Source organism: Pinus tabuliformis, chromosome 5_2, assembly GCF_031772625.1.
Source record: "Pinus tabuliformis cultivar Carrire ecotype Pingquan chromosome 5_2, CPIR1, whole genome shotgun sequence".
Classification (NCBI taxonomy): Eukaryota; Viridiplantae; Streptophyta; class Pinopsida; order Pinales; family Pinaceae; genus Pinus; species Pinus tabuliformis.
Genome location: NC_142306.1, coordinates 359,866,573 through 359,875,740, shown reverse-complemented (window position 1 = coordinate 359,875,740; position 9,168 = coordinate 359,866,573). Strand labels below are relative to the sequence as shown.

Here is a 9,168-nt window from a genome sequence, read left to right as displayed (position 1 = left end):
AATGAGGTGTTTTGGCGCGCTTCTTTGAGGCCTCCTTGGTTGCTTCAAGGTTAGCATGGGTCTCTGCCTCTCCAGAGGGTGGGGGCTTCTCTTGTGATTGATGATTCCTTGATGGCGTTGCCTTGCCAGTCTCTCCAGCCTTTGCCCTATTGTTGAGAGGGCAGTCCCGAAAGAGGTGGCCAACCTTATGGCATCTTCTGCAATGGAAGGGCACCCCTTCGTAATCCAAAATCTGCAACCTTGTTAAATTTCTCCATTGGAGAGTAATGTGCTCCTGTAATCCCTCCCTGGTATCTAAATGTACCAAAATCCTTGCATAAGCCATCATACCAGTTGATAGATAGGCTTTGTCATGGTCCAGGTATGTGCCTAGGGTATTCCCAATGCACCTAAATACATCCTCAGACTAGAACTGAAGGGGAAGTCCTGGTAGACGCACCCAGAGTGGGCCTGCTCCTAGATGCTCTCTCTCTGGATCAAAGAGTGGATTCCATCTGCGCAAAAGGACAGGAGCCTGTTCAATGTGCCATACTGATGAAAGGACCCAATTTGTGTGTTCATCTCTTGCAAATCTTAGCGCAAACCATCCCTTGACAAAGGTTTGTACAAAGGGGAGGTCGGCTAGATGATGTCCCCATACTTCGGCCGCCCATTGCTTCAACCTGGCCACTGTGTAATTTCTTCCTCGTACTCTACCTACCAGAACCCTGTCTGTTGTTTCCATAGAATCTCCCATCTGGATGTCCTCACCCAAACTGAGAAACGCTTCTTGTGCTTTAGATCTTACACACCTCTGCTTCTTGCTTGGCCTGAACCCTGCATCAAAATGAGCCTGCGGAGGACCTCTCGAAGGAGGGTTTATGGGAGGGTTAGGGTTCGAAGGCTCAAAGGAAGGCCCCACAAGAAAAGCTCTGGAAATTGGCGGAATCACAGTGAAGCTGCCTGATGGGGGAGCTGAGGAAATCAAAGTCGAGGGGATCCCAGCTGAGGGAAATGAGGATTCGCCGGGGGGAGCCATAGAGGGGTTGTGAGAGCTTGCTGATGGTGGGAATGAAGCAAAACCTGAAGAGGAGCCAACGAGAGTGGGGCCTTCGGAGAAAAACACAAGGTTTTGGGTCAGCGGTGGCAGAGGGGAGGATGAGAAAGCCAACCAGGAGGGGGTGATCTCTAGATGAGTGGCTACTGAGCATGAGGGTCCTGAGAAAGAGGGCAACGTCTCTATCTCATCAGATAGCTCATTGTTGTACTGATACAGGACCAACAGTTTGCATGTGGAGTTGTCCAAATGGGGGTGCCCTCCAAAGGGTCCTCCGAATAATCTACTAGGTCCTCCATAACTGCCCTGAAAGTCCCGCGCCAGCTGCCATTGTGAAAAAATTTGTGCCCGTCGCTGTTGAGACCAGGAGCAGGTGGTGTGAAATGGTAGAGGGAGGTGAGGGAACCGAAGAGGGATAAGCCTGCCTGCAACGGAAGAATGACAATTTTGGAACGGCGTTAGCCGTACAAAATGAGCGGCCAGAGGACTGCACAGGCTCCAAGTCACGGGAATGGAAGCTTCAGGCTTCAGGTCGCCGGCTGCAAACCCTAACCCTCATCGGGTTGCTTTCTTCGTCTCTTCATCTTCCTTCAATCATCAACACCTTACATATACTTCATTAAAACCATTTACCATTCAATATTGAAAAAAATAATATTAACTTAATCCAAATGAAAATTACACTATTTTTTTTCAAATAATTTTGATGTTTTATAATTTTAATAAAATTTACTTTCTTCATGTTAATATTTGATTTTATATGTGATATTAAGGTTGGATATTACATTTGAGCATACATCAGTCCTTTATTTTGGATAATATTTAAACTAAAATTGCTAGTCTATTTATTTATCATATATAAACAAAGTTGAAAGAATGTTTTTTTCATTTAAAAACAATAAAAAACAAAATTGAAAATGTATGAAAGCGAGGTTTTCAAAATGTCATTTAAAAACAAACTTGAAATCACATGACAACTCAACTCAGTTTAAATAGTAATTAAAATATTGGTTTAAGGAATGGTAATTAAAGATGAGTTTAATTTATTAATAGGATTCTCCAACAAAATGCTAGCTAAAGGTCCAAAAAAAGCCTAAAACTGGACTTGTTGTTTCAGGAATGTATTGAGTGATTATATAGTCGTGTTTGGTGAATGAATCATGACAGGATTTGATGAGTAAGAGGAGGTTCTACACAGGAGGAGGAAATTCAAAGCTTGCTTTCCACAGTGTGAAAATGAGAGGGAAAGGTTGTAAGAGATCAAGTTGATTACTCATGGTAACAGTAATTTTCCGGTTCCTTAATTTGATTTTATATGTAATTCATTCCACAACGAATTTTGAGTAACCTGACAAATTTGGTTTCTTTGTTTATTCAACAAGTTAAGCAGGGAAAGGCAGTTGGTGATAGAGAAATTTTTTGTTCCCTTAATTTGTGTGCGTGTTTAACTCATTCTATAGGGATGTTTGTGTAATGTGACAAAATTTGTTTCTATGTTCAATGTATAGGTTACGCATGGATGTTAGCTCTTTCTTTCTCTCTCAAGCACTGTGATGTAAATTTGTTTGTCTTATGGAGCGCTCCATAAATGTATTCCATTGTGTAGTATTGTAGGCATCAATGTACCGTGGAGTGTTTTTGTAAGCTTGCAATGTGTGTTGTGTAGTTGTATGTGTTGTGTGTGTGCAAATATTTGTATTATGTGTTTGTGGATTTGTGTTAATTGAGATAGAAAGTCATGGATAAGGAGAATATGCACTAGTGGTTGAAGGGTCAACTTGATCAACAAATAATACGCTTTTAGAGTGAGTTGGTATCCATGCCAATATTTTCTTCAATTATTTTTGAATTCATTCCTCGCCCTTTTTTCTGTTTCCTTTTTTGATGAGATGGAATTTTATATATAGGAGCTAGAGCAGCGTTTCCAGCATCTTTGTAATAGCGAATGAGGAATGTCCAGCTCCTTTACAACCACTAATTTCCAAATTTCCAACTTCAAAAGAAAGATTCCGAGGAAGCAAGGTTAGTGTTCTTTGTTGATGGCCTTATTCTTCTTGTAGGAAAGGGTAAAGATCTATATAGGTTTAGTCATTTATTTTAGAACGAGGAAAACATATATCATGTATAAATGGCATGACCTATTTATTTTATAGGGTTTAAATGAATAGAGAGCAATGCTACCACCTACCCAGTGACTGGATCCATAACATCAATAGGAACATAGAATTAGCATAAGGTCCTCTCCATGCCCTTATAGTTGGTCCTTCACACAGTTACAAGTACAATAGCCCTAGCCCCCTATTTATTGAGATCTAGATTATACAACCTTGAGTAATCTATAAACCTCCAAAGAGTCAGATGCTCGAGAGCTAGACCCTGATGCTTATGATTGTCTAATTATTTAGAGAGTCGGATGCTCCTGATCAATCGAGTAATTTCAGTCCTAGAGTTACCGATTCTGGAGCCTTTAGGGGAGCATGACCTATATTATATGGAGAGCCTATATATAGGTAATTTCTTTCAGTAAATTCTTGAATCTGAAACGAACGCGGAAGAACCTGAACTAGAATAAGGAATATGAATTCCAAACATTTTTAAATTCAAATCTCCATTTATTTTGTGTTTGGTTTTATGGTATTGGATGCACTTAACTCTCTATACCATGATTTTTCATATTGAACTTGAAACGAGTGACCTCTTTTTTGTTTTTTTAATCCCCCCCCGAAATCTGTGTCCATGTAAATCAGATTCATTATATGTCTACTAGCATATCTACATTACATTGAGTGTTTGTTAGCTGATTTGTCCCTAGTCAACACCAAGGTTTTAGTCTCATTCCTTGGATAACAACCCGTGGCGTTATATATGGGCAACTTTGAACCCTGCCAATGAGAAGAGAATTAATATAATAATATTCTTTGGCCTTAGTGGGATTTCCATGAATCTTTATCCCTACTAATATTTCCAATATTGTATTATGAATGAAAAGAAAAAGCTAGTATACATTTATGCTACTATTATAATGAATAAAACTTAAGCTTATTATGGGAATTTTGATACACTTGTGCCAGTAGAACGTGGGATTATTTATTTACTTGGACCAAGGCCCAGATGATTGTAAGCCCATTTCTTGATTTGTTTATTCCATCTGCCCTGGAGCATAGGTTAGATCCAATAATGAATATTACATATTTAAAAGATCAAAATTAGTTTCAATGATGAACTATTCTATTTATTTAATTTGTCTTGAGATGGTGAAGTACCATGACTCACAGTTCAACAATATTCTTAAGTAGTATATTATGTGGGGTAGATTAAGCAGGAAGGTGGTTTAGTCACTGATTACCCTGCATATACAGAGGCACTGCCAAAAACCTTACAGGGCAAGACCCTGCAGAGCCAGATCTAGACATATCCCTTTCTATTGATTCTACAATTTGAAAGCCACAACTAGAAGGAACCCCAAAATATTCATTTCGATATAGAGATGCCCACTATAGGGCACATGAAAGAAGATAGCTACATGGCCTACATAACTAGATGAATAACCTAAATATCTTACAATCACTACATGCCCTACATAGCTAGACGAATAACCTATAAAGGTATATGGCCTACATAGTTAGATGAATAACCCATCATTCAGAATTGGACAATTTTGAAGCATCCGCTACTATTGGCTCCTTGTTGTTACCATGGGAGAATTTACGGTCCATGGGAATGCTCAAATGGACTTCAAATTCCCTAACAAACTATCTAAATTCCTCATTGCAACCTATTTCTCATTCAATATTAGAAGGATTTCCTCCTTCACATCATTTTAGTATATTGAGACACAACTAAGGAAGAGCTTCAAATTCCAATATATGGCAAAAAGTGTACATGTACTAACTGTAGCACTCTTTAATGTTCCCCGTATCATGCACCTAGTCAAAAATTACCCCAATCATTTTGGAGTCATTCAAGCACCTTTTTTCCGTAGTGATATGACATTCAACCTGAGTGATTTCATCCTAGATTTCTTATGGAGTATAGGAATGATACCTACACATCGATATCTTGGCTCTATATTGGGTGAAAGGTCCCCCCACGTAGTCCTTAAAATATGCATCTCTGTACCTACTACTAACCCACTCATGCAACATTGTTGCAATCCATGGTACCCAAAATTTAGCATTCTCTCATGTAGAAATCGACCATATATAAGAGTGAATGACCATCCCTGTGATTAATGAAGATAGTGCATGTGAGTGTTAGTTTATTATGTATGCTCTAGTGGCTACAAACATCCAAATATAATTATAATTAAAATTATAAACCTCCACTTGATCTTGTTAATTAAACTTGTATACATAATAGCTTGTATCTACATCATTTCCTCATTATGCCACATGACCCAATGTGCTAGCTGGGGAAATGAAGGCATGATAATAGCCTTTGGAGGGTGTGCTTGGTGACATCCTCATCCATGTATACTTGTGGAATGAAAGCCATGTGCCCCCTCCCCCACCTATCTCTACTGTAACACCCCATCCATGGTTAGTATTTATTGGACTTAGATAGAATGATAGAAGGTATTGTTATGAGGACTTGCATAACTACTAATATGTGGAATGTATATGATTTATATTATTAATTATGACAATTATGTGCTTTTTTAAAACATGCTTATTAAAAGTAAACATTTCATATATGGATATTGGTTTGATATATATTGTTATGGATAGTCGATGCAATTCACATGGTAAATATACATACTTTTCTTACATTGAATGACAATGTACATACGAAATATTGTTAATAACATGAAATTATTATGTGGTCATGAATGTAGATTTGTTTTTGTTACATTAACCTACATGTTAATGGACTAGGCAATAGCCAAATAATACCAAGATAAAATTGATTTCATGGACATTAGAAGGGTAGTCATATGATATTAAGCATTTTTTGATGATTTATTTATTGGTTCAAACATTGCTATGATATGTGGGTAAGTGAAACTTCGTAATTTATGCATAGTTACCATATTGGTTATTAAATGATGTAATTATAGCAAAAATAACAATTACGTAGTACAACTGTTGTGAGGATGTTGACCTTATTTCTATCAATAGGGATTGAGCTATTACCTTCTATAAATCTTCCAAAACTTGGAGTCATGGAATGATTGTTTTAGCCATGCTCCCCTATATGTGTGATGGTAACCATTCGGTAGCTAACAAGGAAATTAGATCGATATAGTCAATTCTTTTTTCCTTTGGGTTATATCTAGAGTTAGTATAATATAGACAACACTCTAATATATTGCAATAAAGGAACAAATGGGAGATGGAAGTTAGTATTTAAGAGGTGAGATGATCCTGAGTTAGTTAAGGATCCCATTGATGATTAAATGTGTTATTCTTTATTTCCTTACATAGTTCCTTCAATTCAATTCTAGTAATTTAAGTATAATGATGAATGAGTGTTGAAGTATTGTATTTCCATTAATGAAGATTATTTGATGATTGATTTACTTGATTTATTTTTATGAATAATTAATTATAAGAATTTAAGAAGTATGCACTAGGAATGTTGCTTCTTATTATACTCCATGCATGGGATATGTGTACACTAACTAAGCTTACATACCCATTGGACAAACATTATTATGGTTTCATAAATTCATAAATGCTAAAATAGTTATTGCTTAATTAATTATAGGTTTGGTGAATTTTGAAAATTTATATTATATAAATATAAATATCTCATGGTAAGATAGGAATTCAATAATTTTGATTGGTTTTTGTGAAGTTATAAATGAATATAAATAATTATAGTTGACAACTAGATTTGAATGAAAAAGTCATAGAGTTATTACGATTTTGGTGTGGGCATGAAGAATATCATTAATTTTTATTAATTTATGACAACTTTTATCCCTGTGATAGTATTAAGAATGTTATTACTAGAATTATGTACAATCACTATGGTTTTAGAAATTGATTAATTTGGAATGAGATATTTTTCTAAGGCCTCCTATTCTAATCCATTCCAATCTCATATATGCTTTATATCTCCATAAATAACATAATCACTATTATTGTCTTGTAACGCATTCAACATCATAAGCACACACACTCTTCTAAATCCATTCGTAAAATTATAGTTATGTAGAAATTTTTATGCTATTATTAATTATATAAATATGTAAATTAAAATAAATAAATAATTAAAACACCTAGTTTGTTAAATTAATTAAAATCTATATTTAATGTTTATGAATCGAAATATTCATCTTTATCTCATTGTTTTCTTTTTAGAGATATTCAAAACTTACTCAATGTGAACTCCTCGGAAAAAGAAAACGTCAATCCTTACCTTCAAATTAACATCATTCACAAGTTAATTACAAACAATACTTTTAATATAAAAATTACATCATTTATACATTATAAAAAAATCTAAAAATATATCAATGAAATATGTGTTAGCTTCATGTTGACTCTTAGGAGCATCAATTTTAAGTAGGGAAAGTCTATATATAATTTTAAAATATTACATAAATTTTAAATAAATTTACAACTATCATTATTTTTATAATTTATTATTATATTTTATATTTATAATTATTTAAAAAAAATATTAAATATTTGATATATTTATTTGATATAATTTTTTTCATTTAAAAACAATAAAAAATAAATTTGAAACACATGAAAATCTAGTTTTCAAGAATATCATTTAAAAACAAGGTTCAAAACAAATGACAATTCCGTTCAGGGTTGGAATTTGGATTTCTCTTTACGCGTCATCCAAATTTTTTTGACGTTTTGGATCCTTATGCTTCCCGTCAAGAAACGTTATGTTTAAATTTTTTTCCTTCAAGAATGTTGTTCTCATAATAAATCAACCATTCACCAATAAAAGCTTAATTCCCTTCAATAACATAATTATTTTAAAAAATTTCACATATTTATTATAAGCAAAAAACAAATTTTCATACATTTTATATCATTCTTATTTTAATTTTAATTTTATTATTTTTATTACTAATTTAATTTATTTTAATTTGTTCTTCCTTTATTCTATATCTATATATATATATATTTTAACTATTTCTTTTAATCATTATTAAAAAAATTCTTATATGATTTACGTGATGTTTAATGTTATTCCAATTTTTATCTATTAATTTCAACTTTACTATTTTTGCATATTTAACCACATGATGGAATGGTTAAAAATAATAAAGTTGAAAATGTCGTATGAAAATGCCTATGTTTTTTGAATGGATAGATTAAGGCATAACCAAAGTGAATGAACCTAATAGTAATGAGAAGAAAGGTTTCTCTTCCAGTTTTTGTGAATAATGAAATATTCTATTTTTGGAAGAAAAGAGTAACCATTCAATAGTTGTTCAATTCTTATCATTATTTTAGTACATATGCAATTGAGATCAAATTTGTGGATGGATAAGGTTAATTGAATCTTGAGGCATCAATTACATTATAAAAAAGTACAAAGATGCAAAAATTAATTCTCTTTCCCCTCAACAAATAGATTTTTTTTAATTTTTGCTAGAGCAAGAGTCGGTCCTTCTATTATCTTGTCAATTTGAAGTATAATACATAAATTACATTGCTCCCAAAGAGGAAGTGGACTATAGACTTAGCCATCACTTTGAGCTTATGGGAAGAGTCAACTGCTTGGGAAATGGGCCTATTGCCCAAAAATACCAAAACAAACCACCACTTCCGCCCGTAGCGGTCATATTAAAATGGAACTAAAACACGAACCCTTTAAATAAAACTTTGGGTGGACCCAAAAAGGTGAATAGAGACCACATAATTAAGGCTTTAGGTCCGTTATGGAGCTCTCGGACCCACACACTTGCACGACGAAGCAAAGCCCTTGATCTGTAATCGCTAGATCCAACGGCCAAGGGAGATATCGGGCGGAGAAGAAGCCTGAGGAATACCCACCCGATGAAGGCGGTATTCTCACTCCTCTAGAAGCCACATGTTGTTTCCTGAATGGCATCATAGACAAATCTGAAAAACCATATCAGGTTTAGAGGATGCCGATACCCGGAAACATGCTTGACTTTTGATAAACCCTAAACAACTTTGGGCGGACCCAATGTGGGG

The 9,168-nt window shown here is 34.6% G+C and overlaps 1 pseudogene; it reads left to right on the top strand.

The window, feature by feature from the left end:
• Positions 1-352: 352 nt before the first annotated feature.
• Positions 353-9,168, top strand: part of LOC149158952 (G-type lectin S-receptor-like serine/threonine-protein kinase At5g24080) — a 13,800-nt pseudogene continuing 4,984 nt past the window's right edge.